This window comes from Anas platyrhynchos, chromosome 13 (assembly GCF_047663525.1).
Source record: "Anas platyrhynchos isolate ZD024472 breed Pekin duck chromosome 13, IASCAAS_PekinDuck_T2T, whole genome shotgun sequence".
In the NCBI taxonomy this organism is placed as follows: domain Eukaryota; kingdom Metazoa; phylum Chordata; class Aves; order Anseriformes; family Anatidae; genus Anas; species Anas platyrhynchos.
Window position 1 is genome coordinate 1,093,087 of NC_092599.1, and position 16,019 is coordinate 1,109,105.

The 16,019-nt window shown below is 42.5% G+C and overlaps 1 long non-coding RNA gene across 1 annotated transcript in view; it reads left to right on the plus strand.

Moving 5' to 3' along the window:
• Window positions 1–6,098, plus strand: part of LOC106014724 (uncharacterized) — a 37,224-nt gene extending 31,126 nt beyond the window's left edge. Inside the window, exons 3-4 of the long non-coding RNA XR_001186259.5 lie at window positions 3,790–3,840; window positions 5,061–6,098. This is a non-coding gene — a long non-coding RNA (uncharacterized lncRNA). The remainder of the gene's footprint in view (window positions 1–3,789; window positions 3,841–5,060) is intronic.
• The last annotated feature ends 9,921 nt before the right edge of the window (window positions 6,099–16,019 follow it).

Sequence of the window (16,019 nt, forward strand, 5' to 3'; positions counted from 1 at the left end):
TTTTTTTTTTTTTTTTTTTTTTTTTAATGCATGAGTATGTTAGCATTTATTTTATTTTGTTTTCTTTTTCCCCACTTCTCTGAATGATCGGTGATTCCAAAATACCATTTCTTTGCACTTTTTTTTTACTTGAAGCCAGTGCAACATGGGTCAGTTCTTCAGTTCTTTGAAGACAGTTTCACAATCCAGAAAATTGAGATGCTGGGCAGGGAAGAAGACATCCTCGATCTGTTTCTTACTGATACTGAAGTGCAAATTGGAACTGTGACAACAAAGTCCAGTATCAGTTATAAAAAATTGCAGTTGTGTATAGTAAGGGACGGGTTCATAGCTCACAAATAGACCGCAGGTTGCATATTAGAAAAATAATTGGAAAAGAAATCTACAGCCAGATCCTACAGTTCTAGTCAGTTATGTACAGTTATACTGTAATTTCAGGGAAGTTATTCTAGCTATTCTGATTTACAAGTACAAGTGAGATTAGAAGACTGAAAATGGGTATGATAGAATCAAAAGAGCTGCTAAAATATGTGAGTTATGAAGAAGACCAAAATATCCTGAAAGGCATTATAATACAGGATGATTACATGTCTCCTTTGGTGATTTTTTTCATATTGAATTTTGGACCATTTTCTTTTTTCCTTGGAGTGCCATAGTACAGGTTAAAGTGGAATAGCTGCATAATTTTGCAATCTCATGCTAAAGCAGCTGCATCTGTAACTCATTTAATGGAAGTTTTAACTTTTTTTTTCTTTTTACAGTATCGTATTTCAAACTCAATAAAGATAAACTCCAAATAATATCTGTATATCATGGAAGATTCAAACCCCTGCAACTGAGCCCGTATTCCCTAAAGTGCTTTTTATGAGCAGTGTTGTTTTAATCTGCTGGTAGAAGTAAAACCAAACATTTGCCAGTGTTTATATTTGCACCCCTGGGACAAATGATGGAGGAGCTATTTGCTCCAGTCTTTAATCAATTGTGGGTAAACAGCACTGGTATACGTTGATCGTCCATATTTTCTAATTGGTGCTTTTAGCTGTGAAGTCTCCTATCGTTCACCAAGGAGATTTACAACTGAGGGAGAGAGGGGAGCCACAAACACTTACCAGTTGTTCCTCTGATGGATCTGATTCAGCAGTGAATATGGCAAAAAGGGAGCGTGAGCTACAGCTTATTTGCAGATCAAAATGCAAAACATGGAAGATTTCGCTTGCTTCATTTGATGAACTGTTCCACAAATCTATACCTGCACTAACACCAGAGATGCATAAGCAATGCTAATGCTTGACTTAGCCCAAGCAAACCTATTTATTTTATGCAAGGTAAGTTCTTTGAACTGAGTCAGTCTGCCTCGTTCTTACAAGGAAGGGTTTGTAGGGTCCAGAGAGTTTAATTAATTTGTTTTTTTGCACGTCCTGCAATGGGTAAAGTGAAGGGTTTGTGCCAGTGTGTACAGAGAGCACTTAGTGTGAGTTAGAAGACGAATTTTATTGTAGCAATGCATCCAAAGTTATGCAGGACATTGCAAACTACTGAAGCACGTGAAGAGTGATGATAAAAATGGCTCGTGCTTTTTTTATTTATCTCATTTTGTTTGGGTTCCCTTGGATTCTCCCACAAAGCTCTGTAAACCTCAGTTACACCGAGTCAAAGTCCTGTGGTCATGTGTATAAGTAAATTTGAAGGAAGATGTCCAGAGAAAGTGTTAACACTTCCTGAAAAGCAGGAGTTTACCAACAGTTTTGTTGTTTGTTCCTTTTGCTTATCCTGACGCTAACCCCGGGAGCTGCAGAGCGAGCTGACACAGGTGGCAGCTTTGTCCCTGCTCAGGTTGTTTGCCAGGCACGGTGCGGAGCTGGGCACTTGCTGCCGGTGGGTGAAAAGCACACATTTCTGGTGCTAAGGGCATTTCCTTTCCTCTTCAAACGCTGAAGGGTTGTTTTGTCATCGCAGGTTCACATACTGCCAACTGCAGCTTAAATTACAATGTGCAAAGCAGCACATATTATTCCAGTGTTATAGGCTCTGTTACTACTGATTACAATTTTTAAAGGCTCTTTGAGTGCAGTCCCAGCCCACAGGCAGCTTAAACGCTGAGCTATCCAGTTTTCAGAGCCAAGGAAGGACCTAGGCATTGGCTAGATTCAGCTCCCAGTGCAGTGGTAACCACAACCATCTGCTATTACCTGCATTTTTCTTTGCAGTCCCTTACCTGTGTGCTGTCTGTATGTGTTACCCTTCATGGCAAGTTTCAATCGGTTTAGCTCGCTGCCATCCTCACGTGGGTGGGATATTCTCATACGCAATGGAAACATGTTATTTTGGGTTGTTCTCAGCTTGGAGCAGCAGAACAAAATGATTCACTTTTCATCTTTGCCTGTGACATCTGAGCAGCAGAGCAGAGTGGGGAGGAAGATTCTTTTTCTGTGAGCAACTGAAAAGGATAATGGTATGAAGAGTTACGTATTCAACATAGTTATACTCTTCTGCATCTTTAGTGTAGAAAAAGCACAATAAATGCTGTAGTCTGACAAATATTAAGTATTTAAAGTATGTCTGTGTAAGCTTAGGTGCAGCATGTGTAAAGTACCTATTAGCTTAATAAATGTGTGAAGCTTAATGATGTCTGAGGCTAAAATAATTGTGTTAAGGCAAATAGTATGAAAGATCTGAGAAGTCAAGTGCAAGGCTTCTGTATAGCTGTTTTACAAATACATTTTACAAAAGGAAGTCTAAAAAGAGGAACCGGTGTCTCAGAGTAGCCTCTGTAGTGCCTACTATTCACTGGTTGCTGTGAACAGTGTCTTTATGATCTCCTCTGTGTTGAAAAATCTTTAAATAATCCAGGAGATGAAAAATTAAAATTTTAATTCCATTGCTCTTTTAATCTTCATACCACCTAAATACAAGTGGGACTGGAGGTGGCAACATCGGGAACCCTAAATCAAGCCACAAATCCCTGTAGGAAGGAGGCATCTCCCACCCTTGACCTCACCTCTGGGCTTTCCATGCCAAAGAATGACCATGGCCATGGGTCCTGTCTGCAGCAGCTATCAGTTCTGTGGCTTTACAGTCTTCTGTTTTCCTAATGTTTTACTACTTTATGTATTCATGTGAGTCCCAGGAGCCTGGCAACACTTGATAACTTACAGACAAGAGTTTCTGTTGAGTCAGATTTCTGAAGTGCAAGCACGTCTTATCCAGCTCTTTCACCTGTGACAGCGCACACAGATAGCACTGTTTGAGGCAAGCTCTTTAGCACATCTCTCTTCACAATATTCTGCTTTTTCAGCAAGATAGGACACACTTTCCTAAGATTCAGACTTTATGCACTGATTACTTCTCTGATACAGCTTAACTTCTCTGGCATTTAACTTTGAAGCCAAATGAAAGAAAATCCAATAAAGATAAATGAGATGTCTATAAAGGATCCAAGAGAAAATACAGTAGAGTCAGCAATGAATTTGAAAATACAGTGTATTGAGAAACTTGAGGATAATGGTTTCTTTATGAGGTTAGATCTCTTTGCAAAGGGTTGGAAGCATTTCAGATAATGAATTGCTTTAGTAGCAATGCTTTTCAAACTGTCATGGCTGTGATTCCATACATGCACCAGTCCAGCTACATAAGTTTTTTGGACTGGATGTATAAAACAGTACTTTGAAAACTACATCAAGTGTTGTGCACTAAGCATCAACCAAGAACAGTTTGGCTTCCTGTCTAATTACTTACAGGAAAGTCATTTAATGTGCTCTCTCATCAACTAAACCTGTTTACCTCTTTTAGGTCTCCTGCTGTCAATGATGACCAGAAGTTTCTTCTGCTCCTCAGAGACAGGTAGATTGTTTGAACTATTTAATCATAATAGGTGGCCAATGGTCTTATCAGCCACTTGCACAGTACCCAGTAATGGTCTAACGACTAATGAATCAGAACTACAGAAAACAGCATGGATGAACGTTGTTATTTCCAGAGATTTGGCTGAATATTTGCGATTGAGTGGTGGTACACCTATGAGTTAAGGCAAACAAGTTTTACGTACTAAGATCACACGCATTTGCGTTCAATTTTTTCCTCAGTAGGAATGTATTGATGTTCTCATCACATCCACTGTGATGAGAATTTTACTAAAGAGCAAGCTCTTCTGAGATCTGTATGCAAGGTCAACATTTTTTGTTGGGCATTTTATTATTGTTTAAAAGAAAAAAAAAAGAAACAAGTAGACTGTACTCGTATAAGGCATATTCAAAGAGGAAATATTTCATATTTCAAGGTCAACCACTCTTATTGCAGACTGTGACATTTCAGCAATGAGTCACAATGCTTACGATCTCACTGTGTTTACTCTCATGGCATGTGGCTTGAACAGCTTGCTCCCTGCATGCTATTTTGTAATTCTCTGTCCAATCTTCATATAAATATCCCCAATGCTAGGAATTCTTTCTTTCTTTATAAGCCTGTTTTACAATATCTGTTTAATAAGATTTATGCTCAAGCTGTCATTTCTGATTACGTTACTCTGAGTTTATAAAGCTTCCTTTCCAGTGGTCAACAGTATGAATCTCTGTGTGAATCTTAGTGCATTTCCTTTTTCTTGTAATGCATAAACGTCTGAAAACTGATCAAAACAGCCATCCTTCTTTGATTGTATATTTTATTTCTGCCAAAAGGTTCAAATTTAATGAAAAAGAAATGTTCAATGAGTGTAACACAGATTTTCCAGAAGAAGCAGGCCTATTAAACTTGTTTTGAAAGATGGATGAACACTATTAATTTTAATATATTCTATATATATCTTCTCACTTGACAATTGTTATTTAAAGATTTTGTTCTAGCTTATTGCTGCACTTATGTTGTAGAGTGGTTTCACACCAACACATGGATAAGTAACTTAATTATAAGTGGGCTTAAGCCAAATGTAATGGAAATAATGTTTTCTTACCAGGAATCTGTATAGTCTCATACACGATAATAACCTGGTTGAGTGGTATGTATTCCATATGCCGCACTGAAGCACAATATCTTGAATTTTGGAACTTTTTTGAATTTTGCTTTAGATCACATTGCAGAAGCCTTGAGGTTTGTTGCGATGCAGTTTGAAGTCATGACAGGCAGTGTCTGTGCCAACTGTGACATTTTTGGAAGCTCTGGCACAGAAGTTATGATGAACATCTGTATAAATTTGAGCAAAATTATAGATAAAAATTAGAGGGAAATTATAAACAAGGCTGTTCTGTTTGTTTATACTGATGAAAAGTTTGTTATTCATATCTCTAACCAATATAAATGTTTGCACTTAATATTTTTTAAGAGTTATAAGACTGCTTGTAACTTCTTAGTCACTCGTGCCATTTGAAATTCACCTCTGTGCAAAGGGCTGCCTGTATCTGTTAGCAAATCAGAAAGAGGCACAAAACAGCAGTTGGACGGTTGATGAGGTTGTGTTGACTACTCCACAAACCTCAGTTGCATTCACTGAGTAGGTCTGTACCCAGGAAAAAAAATCACTGCCTCATTGGGACTAACTCTGGAGTAATGTGCAATTCAGTGCAGTAAGGAGTCATAACTTTGGGTTTACAGTCATAAAGCAGGACCTCAGGCTCCTTGCTGAAACTCCTCCACTGGAATCCAATGAAAATCAACACTATAAATCCCAGCTTTCCTGTGGTCACATGCCAGAGGCAGTACATAGGGTGCTGAGCATAACGTATGGTGTAGGATTGCCTTTGATCATTTTGTTGTACTTCCATTTGTCTTTGGTATCCTGTTTTAATTGCTACCTAACTAAATCAAAAATTAGTTGGGAGTGGCGTAGTGGGAGGAAGTAAAAACCCAACGTCTCTTCTGATCTGAAGGCTGGTGGTATGTAGCTGGTCCTGGAAAATTCCCAGGAGAAAAGTTAATGCAGCTGCACATCATCCAGAAGTTTTACCAAAGCCATCATAAACTGATTGCTTGGTATGAATATGGGAAGAGAGAGTCTTTAGAGCTGCTCTGCACAGCTATTCAGAAAAGTCTGCCTAGTCTAGAAGAGTAAAAAGAGATGCTGGTATAAAATATTATAGGGTATTATTTTTAAGATTCTTAATCAGAATAAGTGATAGGTATTGTTCAGCCTGAGCCCTTTGATGCATACCATTGTTAACATTAATTTTAAATCCTTTGAAAAACATCTTCAAAATGTCTATTAAAATATTTAATTGCAAGGTGCTTTTTCTTCTTTTTCTTCTTCATCACTCCCAAATATATTGCTCTTTATCTCAGAAAATGAAGCATTTCTGACTTTGACAGCCCATCCAGGGAAGGGAGACAATCAAACAGTGCAGAAGGGTGAACAGCAGAAAAGCATTCAGAGTCCTGAGACTGAGAGGTTAACTTCTGTGTATTAGAGGATTTGTAGGACTTGGAAAAGAAACTGACTGCTTGTAATTCAGCATTAGTACCTGAAAGCTTCAAGTTATCTTTATTGATTGTAGTTGTTCTCAACGTACCAGCAGAGGGAGAAGGAGTAGAAATATTTACTGGCATCTAACCTGAAGGAGATTCTCCAAACTATGAAGGGTGTTTAAGTACCCAGCTGTCAGTGATTTTTAATGGGAAATAAATAGCTTGCCACTCTTTGGGGCTTTCAGAATTTCCCTTTATGTGTTTATCCTAGTTTCCCCCTTTCCACACTCACTGGATTGATTCTGAAAGATACAAGTCTCCCGTGCCCAGATAATTTAATCGCAGCATGTTGGCTTCCTTCTCCTCTGATGGAGAAGTGGAGGTAGAAGCCATCAGCCAGCATAGGCTCTCAGGTGGAGAGAAACTGCTGCCACATCATTGCTGAGGGATGGGCACCACGGGACGTGCATGCCAGCGAGATGCCTGGTGCATTGCTCACAGCCAGCGAACAGCTTTGCACCAGTGCTGAGCCCAGCAGCAAGTCCTCCTGCTTGCTGATACAAAGAGAAGGTCACGGGAGCAAAGAACCCTTATCACTCACAAGGCAGTTTAATGCACAGAGGAGAGGGTCTATCCTTGGAGTTCTGATTACCAGGGAAGCACTGATGGGGAACTGAAGGCAGATGGGAAATTTGAGAGAGGCTGATGATGAAATGACAGGGGCTACTTTTGTAGGAAAGGAAGAAGCCTGGGCAGTGAATTAAGTGTGGTGAACTTTGGAGAGGCAGACCTCGGCAGGCACAGGGAGCTGGGAGGTAGGATCCCTTGGGATGATGATCTAAGGGGTAACAAAAGGCAGGTTCTGAAAGAGATCCTCTCAGCACACAGCAGCAGAGCATCCTCCTGCATGGGATGGTAGCAGTGTCATGGGAGCCATTTTGGAAAGATCGGGAGCTCTTTTAGGAGCTGAAAACGGAAGAAGTTGTGCAAAAGTGAAGACAGAGACACTTGATGAGAAATGATGGTGAAGGAAAATAAGGGTAAAATGAAAAGCCTAAGGCAAAAAATGTGTTTCATTTAGCAAGATAAAAAGCAGGAGGAGGTAGTGTTATAAATATGTTGGAAATAAGAAGATAGGAGAGAAAATATAGAGTGGCTGCTAGCAAAAGTGTCTAAAGTATCCTGATAACTTGGTTAATTTTGACCAGAGTATAGAATAAGGAGCCAGAACAGAGAGCAAACAGGCAAGAGTTTATTTGGATCTGCTAGATAGGTCAGGGCACAGGATCTGAGGAAATTCTCCTTAGAATTAGAAAGAATTAATCAAACCTATTTTTGAACAAGTAGCAATTATTTTTAACAGCTTGTGGAGCTCAGAGGAGGTCTCAGAACTACCAAAATGCAAATACAGATCCTAAAAATAAACGGGCAAGAAATGCAGTCTAGTGTATTATTGACTGAAAAGCCTAACGAATTCTCAGGAAGATTTTCAAATTAATTAATGAAAAAATCAATCCATACCACTCGGAAGAGGTGACTAAAATCAAAACAAAACAACCATTATGGATTTGTCCAAAGCACATTGTATCAGGTTAGGCTAATTAACTGCCCCGGTGGGTAAAGGGGAGCAAATAGTTACGGTACGCCTTGACTTCTGGGAGAAAGAAACCCCGTGTTTCCGCAGCATCTGCACAAGTAAGCTGGAGAAGCATGTTGATGTGTAGATGCATGTACATAGTGCATCTATGCACGTAGTGTGAGTAAAAACTTCAAAGCTCTTTCCAAAGAGGGAAACTCCATCCAGAGTGTGTTTGCAGGGGGCCATGGAGAAGAGCTGGGTCACTGTGTTGCATGGGGTGTGCTGTGCTTTGGGGCGCTGACAGGTGAGCGGGGAGATGTTTCCTGCTCCTTTGTTATTGGGTTGGTTTGATGTATTACAAGTCTGGGCAGAGAGAGAGATTTCTTTACCATTATTGGAAAGTTAGTGACAAACATTCACTTTACAAAACGATACCCAAGTAAGCTTCAGAAAGGTCTGCTGCTGTACGTAACAGGCAGCATGAAAACAGGGGTAAGCATGAAAACAAAAAAACCACCAAAACCCACAAGCAAAACCAAAGGATCAAAATAAAGTTAGTTAGTCAAATCCCATAATTAACTTTAACCTGCTCTAACTAATGACTCGTTATAACTCGAACCTGCCTGTGACTGCAGTACTGTTCCATCTGGAGGCAAAGCCATTTTTTGTAGCCGGTAACACGATGCACAACGACTAGCAACAAAAATTAGCATCTTGGCAGGGTGATATGAATTCATCCAGAAAATAAAAGGGGTGTCATTGACACCATCTGCTGCACATGAATCAGGACTGAGGAGAGCAGCTGACGCCTGCAGCCATCCATACCGCAGGGTGCTGGGCGGCGAGGCGGGGACCAAGCACACCGAGGGGCTGCACGGCCAGCGGGCTGGGGCGGCACGGCTGTGGCCAGGCTCCACCAGGAACCCAAACATCTTCCTTCGTGCTTGCCATTCTTCCTTTTCTTGTTTCCAGAACCAGGAACTTAGGGGCATGCTGTAAAAGGTAGAGGTGTTGGTGTGATGCTGCCTTCACTGCGGGCTCCCCGGGGGCAGCAGAAAAAGGGCTGCTCAGTGGCTGGGCGCAGTGACAGTGCGAGGGGCTTAACGCCCGCCCCATAGCAGCCTGGAGACTGCAAAGAAAACAGGATGAGGCCAATGTGGATGTTGGAATCCAGGTTTCTGTATTGCACACCTGTGTCTGCATGTAAAGGAAACCAGAGTGTACGCTAATATCTCAGTGGAACAGGGCTGGACAGCTGCCCTCCAGGACAGTCCCTCCTGCACGTGCTGCAAAGCACATGTGCTGATGCAGGTTAAGCAGGAGGGCACGTGCTTGCCATGTGGGGAGCCGTAGCCACAGTGTTACTGAGCTGTATTTTCTTCATCTGGAAGAGGAGGCAGCAGCATTTTGGGATGAGAAGCACTCACACAGAGCAGGAGCAGTGTGCAGGCTGCGCCATGGGGCAGTAAGGCATGGGTGGGCACACCTTGTCCCCTGAGCTCCACTGGTTTCCTGGCCAAGGTGCTGGGAAATCTCCAATCCCAGCCCAAATCCCTGAAGGCCAATTTATATTTACCCTTTCTAAGCAAATATTGTCACAGAATTTGTTTCCCGTCCCTGGCATGTTTGCAAAGAACAAACATTTTCCCCGGAGTCGTCTCTTCTCTGGCAAAACCAGCCAAGTCCTGTTACGCCTCCGTGTTATCTTTAAGGTACTGAGCTAGATTCTGTCAATCTTATTTACATGAAATAAAACTTTACTGCACAGTTGGCTCTTTTAATGTCAACGGGACAGACACAGGGAGAAATAACAAATCGATAGGTCTGCCTCAAAGCCCTGAAGTCAATAGGAATTTTATTTTTACATCATTGCATTTTGGACTGAACCCAGCAGCAGTAGGGATGGGAGGATCTGGGTTTGACAGTTTATATAATGAAATTCTCACAGACACTGAATTCATATGGGTGAAATTGAGCTTGGAGGAAAACAGATGAAGTTCTGGCATTTTAAAATGTAATACCGTTTTCTAATAGTAACTGGCAAGCTGAGTTTTGGGCAGGTTGTGGGAAAAGACGTGCTTTAATGATGGTGCCAGAAGGGGCTCGCTCCCAGGTACAGATTCCCTTGGCCACAAAAGGGGCCCTCCTCACCAAGAAGGAGATCCTGGGCGTAGCTATCGCCCGTTCCTCAGTCCTGCTCTTTGTGATGTGGGCTGGGGGTGAGAGGCACTGGACTGGGGTGACCTCTTTTTTTCTTCTGTAGGTGTAAGGAACTACAGAAAATAGTTGGAAACCAGGGAGACATTTCTCCACGTCTGAGACAGAAACCCAACTTTGGGGAGCTTTGGAAAGTGAGAAAATCCCAGACCAAGCATTGCATCAGCAGGGTTAGGGACTGTCCCTGAAAACGTGCACATCAGCACAGCTCTGCGGCCGTGCTTTTGTGATTCCCCTCCTTGCTTTCCTCCGTGCCTCTGTTGTGCCAGGCCCGCTCAGCAGGCACACTGGCCGTCGGGTCTGTCCTTCCCAGCGTGCTCCGACTCCCTGCAGCCTTTGCTAACTGTGGGTGAAGGGTTATTCAAAACTTCACAAATCCATGAAAAATGGAATTTTGGTCAGAAGACTGAAGGAAAAAGGTTTTTATGAAACGTGAAGCCCTTTGTTCTGACGTTTTTAGCAGGGAACTTCTTGACTTGATGCTTTCAAGTGGTGCTTTTCTTTCTAAATACAGCCTTACGCTTTTATACTGAGAGCACGATAACAGTTAACTGACCCGAAAATGAAAGGAGAAAAAATGTGATCTCATGTGGAATGAAACGTTTTATTTGATTGAAACGCTGTTTTCATTTCTGATGAAGAGCCACGGGGTCGCGCTTTGTGTTTGGCATGGAGCAGGCGCCAGCTCAGAGCTGCGGCTCCACTGTCGAGCCCATCTGGGCCACCCCTCCTCAGCCAGTGCTCCTCGGTGCTGCTGTGCCCATGCCAGCAGCCAGCCCCGTACACACATGGGGACCGTGGCTGCCTGCGCCCCGGGAATATTTTTGGCACCTGGTGGACAGATCCACAGCATTCAGCGTGATGCCATGATGCGCCAGCAGCAGCGTGTGGGTTACCAGGGCCAGGGGCTGCCCCCCAGCTCCTCCCCGGCCCCTGGATCCCTCCTTGCTCCCTGGTGGACAGGACATTTTCGGGTGGAGAACATGCAAATTTGGTACCTCTGGAATAAGATCTGGGTGACACAAACATTCTCATATTTCGCTTTCAAATAATTGCATCTTACACAGGCAAAATTACCTATGATTGAAAGCTAGCAAGACAAACGGTAACTGGAAGTCGGTGTAATTTTTTTAACGGTTCACTGAACCATTTAAAGCAGGTATTGGCTTTTGCATTATCATAAATTGCTATATGTAGTGAGAGAGCCAGGCTGTGGGGTTGGGTGATTAATAGTGGAAGACAGAGCTGCTCGAAATTGAAACTTGATACCTGGTAGAATATTTATTTATATACAGTACCGTTGATAATTGATATTGTTGTTCCTGTTCATAGCTTCTTCCTGGGAAAACTCACGGCGTGTGGAGGTGTGTGCCACAAGGGCTGGCTGGGTTGAGGGCTGAAGCCAGGACAGGGCAGGTTGTGTTTGCTTAAAAAAATATTTTTGTTTCCAATTTTAGACCTACAGTGTATTTTGAAATTAAGCACACGTTCTGATAAATGTATAAAATACAGAAAAGGAAAAGAGAGAAAGAAAGATGCAAATATGATCTCCATCCTTAACTGCCAGTAGGAACATCACTCACTTGTATGTTTTAAGCCATCTTAGTTTAAGTTAAGAAGTGCTCAGTTTTTTTTTCTATGCATTTCATTTTTAAACGCTTTCACTTGGAAAAACGTAACATTTAATTTACGACTATGTTCTGTAAAATTGACTTTCTTCCCATTTCCCGTGTTTTGAAAGCTGACTGCTTACTTGAGAAAAAACACTTTGATGTCATGGAAATAATGAACGATAATAAACCCTTAAATAAAGAGAATTTAAAAAACTTTAAATTTTGTCCTTGGAATGGCTGATACACCATTTATTTTTCTTCATTCCTTTTACAGTGCTACTGAAAGTACAAAGAGAGTAAAGGGGAGAGACAACAATACCCTGAGAATAAAAACTAAAATATTTTTTATGGGTATTAATTTATCCGTTTTGTAAAAACGAGCAAGAAAGACCGACATAATTCCATGAAGATTGCATTAAAGAAAAAAAAAAAAGAAAAAAAGACCGCATTTAGTCATAAAATAAGGTTTGAGGAGATTTTGGTGTTGGTGTGCAGCAGCAGCTGCCAGTGCCTGGGCTGAGCCGTGGCAGCCAGCACCCGGTGGCACCCATGGGCAGCAGGCGCCCGGCGCTTCTTGTCCTGCCAGCCCCGGCACAACACCGCTGGCCCTGCCGATGGCTCCGAGGGAGAGGGCAGCAGTGCTGCCTTCCTCCCACCCTCAGCCTTTTTCCCCAGCAGGAGCCGTAGGTTTCCCCTCCTCTGCATGCAGGTGTCTTGGAAACGTGGGAACGTCGAGCAGGATGGAGATGAGCACGTCCTTGGGGGGACCAAGTGCACAGCGGTGTCCTGCAGACCCATCGCCTCCGCTCCAGCCCTGGTCTCACCCACCGGTACTTGTCAAAGGGTGAAGGTGTCCATGTGCAGGACAACAGTGTAAAATGTAATGAAAATCAGTATGGCTCCGGTCTTCCTGTTGGAAGGAGAATTGAATTTCTCAGGCAGGTGGCAGGGAGATGTTGACAAACCATAAAGTAATGTGACAAAGGTGACCTTGAAAAAAACAAGCCGCTTGAAAGAAAAGGCTGTGTGCTGAGATTTCCCCCCCAAAAGCTGACCTGCTTCCATCCGCCTGGGCTGTCTGTTCCTCTCCTGTTCTGTGGGCTTTCTGCAGACCAGGAGCACTCTGTGTCCCCATGCTGCGGTGTGCGTGGGCCATGGTGGGGCAGGGGAGCTACGAAGGGGGCTGGAAACGAGCAGAGCCTCTGTGGTTGTCCTCCAACCCTGTCTGTGCCACACACCGGGAGCATCCCCTGGCTTCCCAAAACGTTTCTGGTGTTACTGGGGCTCAGGTCTGGCGCTGCCTCTAGTGCTGTCAGCCCCCCAGCTGCTGATTTCCTTGTGGTTTGTACTGGTCCGCGTGCCTCTTAGTTGCATTTATTCCTTAATTATCTTGCAGTAAGAAAGTAATGAGTTCGTGCAGTTGCTAATAGGGGCACCATAATATTTACCCTCTTTGGCAAGAGATATATTGCAAAGTCCTCAACGGTATTAATTTTTCACTGTGAGAATATTACATTATGCGAGTTCTGGAATCTGCAATGAATACATTTAAATTCATTACTTATGCACAATCCCCATCAGCCCACTGACTTGATTATTGCTATTATTGTGACACTAATGTTTCTGTCAAATTTCAGTTTACTCAGTTTCAAAATCCAATTTAGGATTAGCATAGACATTTCCTCGCCTGTGATTGAAAGTGACAACTAGTGTGAAAATTGCTTTGAAAATTCCGGTTTTGTGAAAGTTATCTTGCAGCACTTAAAAAAAATATATATACTGCTGTGGAATTATAAAAATCTCCAGATACTAAAAAAAAAAAAAAGAATGGGTTGATTTTTAGGCCCTGCAGCATGGCTCCGTGCATGCAGCCCCTCGCTGCTCACCCGCTGGGAGCAGGGCTGGCCTGGGGACAGCAGGATGTGTGCTCACAGTTGTTTCATCTGCAGAAAGTTAACACATTTAAATGATTTAGCAACATTTTAGCTGCTTATTTCAAAACTCTACGCGGTATTTTTGCTCTTAGAAGGCACTTTATTTGGCAGGAAAGTGCAGCCAGAGCTGCTTTTATCTACCTGAATTTGCTCTGATTGCAAAACCCGTCCTTTAGGCCAGCCTTGGTGGTGCTGACAGTTCGATTTGGCTCCAGCACAAACCCTCCAACAGACAGACAGGTTTGGGTTACCTGGCGTTCCCACGAGCACTGAGCTGAGCCCCACCAGCTCCCCCCTTTGTGCAAGCTGGAGGCTCCACGTTTCGCAAAGAGGAAGGGGTTTCTGCTAAACCTCTTTAATTGTTATAATTCTGAGTACATCAATATCCACAAAACAATGTATCTGAGGTGACGAATAGGACATTGAAAAATTAATTCTGCATGGAGTTTTTTTTTTTTTTCTCCAGTAACAAATTGTAGCTGTCATAGGTGCAGCCCCCAAAATATTTTCTATCAGTTCCTGTTGTAGTTTATGTTGAAGACATTTAATGCTGATGAAAATGTCTTTGTAACAGATTATGTTACTGCTTATTGTCCCAGCTTCTCATATGAGGAACACATCTTTATGACAACCTAGATGATGTGAACACTTGAGTGCTCCCTTTGAAAGGCAATGTTTATCCCAGAGGAGGAGGTTTCTGTGTAAAAATCCTATAAAAGCTCAGTATCTGATGCAGGTGAAGCAGGATGAAGCTGACCCAGGAATGGTGTGTGTTGGGCTCACCCTCCACCTGCTCCTGGGAGGCCAGCAGGACTGCTGGGAGAGCTGTGTATATTTTGTAATCTCTGCAGTCCCACCTCGCTTTTTCTGAGATGATGCGCTCACAAAAGGGAGCACTTGGTACAGCCCAAACCATTCAGAAGATTTAGAGCTCTGCTGTTGTGGTTAGCTGTTGTATATTTGGGGAATAATAAATCAATAGAAAAAAAATCCAGCTCATTAAGAATTCACTACCTTAAACTAAATGCTTGCAACCCGTTTTAGGTATGTAAACTAGGTGACACTTTAATTGCAAGGTCTGCAAAGCAGAGTCCTTGTGTTTACTCTCTTTGCAAAGCAGCATGCATGCATCATCAGCTTTTAACTGATTTAAAATTATTAAATATTTTATACAGAAACTCATGTCCACTTGTCTATTATCTGGTGATCATTATAGTGTTTCAGCAGTGTCTATCCCATTTTTCTCATATCCCAATTTGCATGACTGTAACTAGACTGACAACGGAATACTGAAAAAGCCTGCCAACTTGTATTTTTATTAATTCATGATACTTTAACTATTGCTAGTAATTGGAAATACAGTGCTAAAACCTAATATTGTCAACTAGCATGAATTGGGTAAAAGAAAGGGATTCTTCATGTGCTACAACGACACTGGTGGTGGCAGGCAGAGGACCCCAATCACCATCTGCACTGGTTCATCTCAGCCCCGGGTCTGTCCGTGGCAGCGACCGGGCAGTCTGTCTCGCTGATGACAATTCCCATGATTTTTCCAGGCTGTCAGGGTACTTGGTGTTCACCTCAGCTCCTGTAATGTTCCATTCTGTAGTTAGAAAGTTCAGCACGGTGATGTTGAGGCTGGAGAGATTTCTTAAGAGCTTCGATTCTGCCTCTTGCAAATTAAGCTTCAAAATCCTCCTGAATTTCTCAATCATATAATTCTCTTTGGCCAGACATTTAAAGAAACTTGATAAAAAGATACAAAGCAATCAAACCCAACAGTGTTCCTTTTAAGTTGTTCCCATGGTATGTACCCCTCCCGAGTGAGAGCAAATGCTGATTTCTAGCCTGGTTTTGTTCAGTTTCTGGTCCCATGTGTCTTGTTACACTTCTTTACTTTGATTTTAAAAGCTACCGACCTTCAGAGATGACTTTTCTGTGCAGATTTTGGGTTCAGCCTTCTTGTGGATAAAGTAAGAGAGGCTGAGTTTCTTAAGCCGTAAGTCTTGGAAGTTTTTTATAACTCATTTGCCAAGTCTTTTTTTTTTTCTTTTTTCCATTGTCAGGTCACATTAGGGAATATTGCATAGGTCACCCACCAGCAAGGTGCTGGCCCCTTTTGCATCGGTGGTGGGCTGTCACCCTGCGTCAGCCCTGCATGTTGCAGGGCAGTGTCAGTGTGACGCCCCGAAACGCAAGGCAACCTCTTCAAAATATGGACAGTGAGCTGGAAACACGAGAGAGCTTGTTCCAAGCAGGTCTTTGCTTTCAGGTTATCACAGAGGA